This window comes from Bacillus rossius, chromosome 1 (assembly GCF_032445375.1).
Source record: "Bacillus rossius redtenbacheri isolate Brsri chromosome 1, Brsri_v3, whole genome shotgun sequence".
Lineage (NCBI taxonomy): Eukaryota > Metazoa > Arthropoda > Insecta > Phasmatodea > Bacillidae > Bacillus > Bacillus rossius.
The window spans coordinates 273,476,027-273,479,589 of NC_086330.1; the positions used below are offsets into that span (position 1 = coordinate 273,476,027).

A 3,563-nucleotide genomic window follows, 5' to 3' on the forward strand; every position below is an offset into this window, starting at 1 on the left:
GGAAGGTGTTGGAAGCTAAAATTTGACAGTGTGACAGGGCCTTAAGCACTTGAAAAATTCGCAGTTTCAGTGGTCTCTATGATAGACTTCACTGTCCTCTACATACATATAAGAGAAAATATCCACTGCCCATTGGCCTCTGACTGAAAAGTTGTCTAGACTGGGTTGCCTGTAATTCCATACTTCTTCTTGGCTGAGGGTCTCTCATTGGCCTGTAGTCCTCCTGATAAACCTTGAGCCAATATAAGAAGAAACGGTAATGTAAATTTGTTTGAATACAAGCCTATTGCGAAATTAATCTGCGAATTTTTCCGGTTTTTCTAAATTTTCCTGTTATTTACCAGGTGACAGGCTAAAAACCACATTATTGCACATCAACAGTACGGTGTCGTTTCCTTATTGGATGCTACCTCGCTGTTCTCTCAGCCCTAATCATGCATGGCTTGGATAGCAAGATTTTTGAAGTTAATGCATCGGCTGTTAAGGATATAAGTACGTATCAACGCAACTGTGCGGGAGGTCAACAAGAATGGCCCACATTCTTCAAGATGAACTTTTCAAGAAATCTTTTAGTTAGGTAATCAGAAACAGCTGTAAGCCGAGTGTTACTTGAGAAATTATCATTTAATTACTTTTTGATCTGTAACAGTATCATGTTAATATTTATATACTTATTTATTTGAAGTTTGTTCAACAGCATCGGTGGTTCAGTGGTAGAATGCTCGCCTGCCACGCGGGCGGCCCGGGTTCGATTCCCGGCCGATGCAGCAAAACATTTTACACTGAGTGTAAGCATATAGTAATGTTCAAAAATATTTCATTACATGATCTGTATTTTTTTAAATACCAAGTATATGCATAAAAATATATTGCTGTAGTATTTCGAATTATGTTTAATAGAAAGAGTTTGCTCAAATTCAAATGTAGATTAAAAAAAAAACTACTTTTTATTTCAAAGTGTATTTATTTAATATTTATTTATTTATTCCCTCTGTTATGCCTTTGAAAATTTTTACTTCTTTAATTAGTGTTTTTGTTATTGAATCAATAACATTAAATTAGTTGTTATATATATATATATGTTTAATTAATTAGTTTTATATGGTTTCAGTGGTTTTGAAAAAAAATTTAAGAACCGTTTTTTTTTAATTTGTTATACATTCAAACAATGTAATTTTATGTTTTTCAATTTAAAATAATTCTGTTTGCATGTAAATGTTGTTGTAAAACTCTTATTTGTAGGCTAAACTTGGTTTTTCCTCAATCCCATTAAATGTTCAGGTTTATATTATAACAGAAAAACCAAGTTTTTATTATTTTATAATATAAAATTGTTTTACGACTATGGCTTTACACGAACGTTTGGTTTAAAACTCTATACAACACAAATACAAGGTCGTATATCATGCAAGAGTTCGAATATAAATTTCCATTGAATACATTAAAATATATACAATAATATAATTTTAAATTTTTGTAACTTTTATTAACAATAAACGATGGTTAAGTTATATATGTACATATTTAAAATGATGGAGAGAAACGAAATTATGTAAGCAAAATTATTTGTTTTAGTTTAGACTACCACTGTGGTAAGGCCGTTAATTTTTGTGTATTTATTTACGGTAATGTTTATTTAACATCCCCGCGATATATTTGAAATGTGTTCACGTACATTGCTTTTGTCAAATAAATGTTAAATTGTAATTTATAAATATCTCTTTTAAAATTGTTGAATAAAAACGCATGTAAACATTGTTCACTGTGTTATGTTATGTGCTTATTAATGTCAATATTAATAAATATATATATATATTTATGTAATCGTTAATTTTTATTTTTGCACAGGTTAGCAATAACGTATTTTTCTGTCGCCTCGCACCTTCATTTAGCGCAAGCCGCCTAACGCAACTCCGTCGTAAGGTGAAAGAATAAAACTAGGAGAGAAAAAGAGTAAAATAATGATTAAGCAGGAGCACGTATTCTGCTACGGATCGATAATTTAATAAACAGAGAAAGTTCTCTTGCCATAAATTTTTGTACTCGAAGAATCAAGCAATTAGGTAATGGACGCCAACTTCAGGAAAGTCGTTCACCAATTCTTTTACGGTTCTCCCCGTCGTAAATGCTACGAGCAAACAGTTATAAATCATCTCATAAGTACCTACGTTTTTCGATATCGCGTGTTGAAACAACACCGTGTGTTTATCCTGGCCCGCACAAAGTTAAACAAACAACTTTACGTCTTTGTGAGCCAGTGATAAAAAAACGCTTTAGAATTAATTTACTTAACTACTTATTATATGAGAAAATTTAAGCGAAGTTATTTACAAGGAAATTGTCACTACAGATTTGATTGTTTATGAAAAATGTATTTATGATTGCAAGAACCAATATTATTTCGTGGATGTATTTGGTAACAACGTGGATTCAAAAAAAAAAACACACACATACAAATACACACACAGATATATATATATATATATATATATATATATATATATATATATATAGCTTCACTTTGATGATTGGACTACAGTGCACTTCACACACCTTTGTCGACAATGATAATGGTTTCCCAATCACGTATTACTCGCCAAAGGATGTGGACGTTGTTATCGACCAATGAGCATTATAAAAGTGCTTTATTATAATATTGGAAATTGGGCTTAACGTGGAGAGAAGTGAATCCGCAAAATATGTGTGGCTCTAATGCATGCCACTCGCTGCATTGTGCACTTAAACGTGTCTCTTTTCAACCCTGAAGTTTGTTAAAGTGTTACTACTTTAATAATATGGTCTGTGTCGTGAAAATTGTCTTAATTTGGAAATTTCTCTAAAGTAGTAGCAATATTCATTGTACTCCTTCTGCCACTGTTGTTCCCTCAACAGATTTTTGTAAACAACTCATTGTATTGACCCTATTTGTGTGATGCTTTTCGTGTGGCGATTGTGGAATGCGCATTAGTGATACTATTTTTTTGAGAACTTTCAAATTAGTGCCAGACTACAGGACACTGACTAAACAAAACATTTTTATAATTGTAGCTTCCTGGTAGTAAATATGCTATTTTTTAAGTAAACTTATTGTTATAGTTATCATAATTATATATAGAATTATTTATATAAAATGATAATATATTATTAAATAAATAAATTATAAAATATAATAAATAAATAAAAATACATATGGGTATAAGTCCCTGTCTTTATAATATTTGGATGTCTATCTTGATCTTAGTTTTGAATTTTTTATCCATAATTTCAGTTTGCTATAAAACAAAACTATTTTTCATGTCGGTCATTATAGTTTACAACATCAGCCCGCGAAAATTAACTAACATACAGTCAAAGCTAGTTGCTTAGCCTTGTCGAGCTTTTAAATGTGATACATTAGCTGTACGCATGCTTAGTTCAGTATCTGAAATATTTTTAACGTACTGGAGAAATTATCCCTTAAGTTTTTTCACATGTTCGATTACATATTACAACTTACCTTTAATAGGTAAAACGAGTAATAAACTGGCAAGAACATTATTTGTGCAAACTATATTAAAACAAAA

At 30.8% G+C, this 3,563-nt stretch overlaps 1 non-coding gene across 1 annotated transcript; it reads left to right on the forward strand.

Moving 5' to 3' along the window:
• Window positions 1–696: 696 nt before the first annotated feature.
• On the forward strand, window positions 697–767 carry Trnag-gcc (transfer RNA glycine (anticodon GCC)). Its single transcript has one exon. It is a non-coding gene; the product is annotated as a tRNA-Gly (tRNA).
• The last annotated feature ends 2,796 nt before the right edge of the window (window positions 768–3,563 follow it).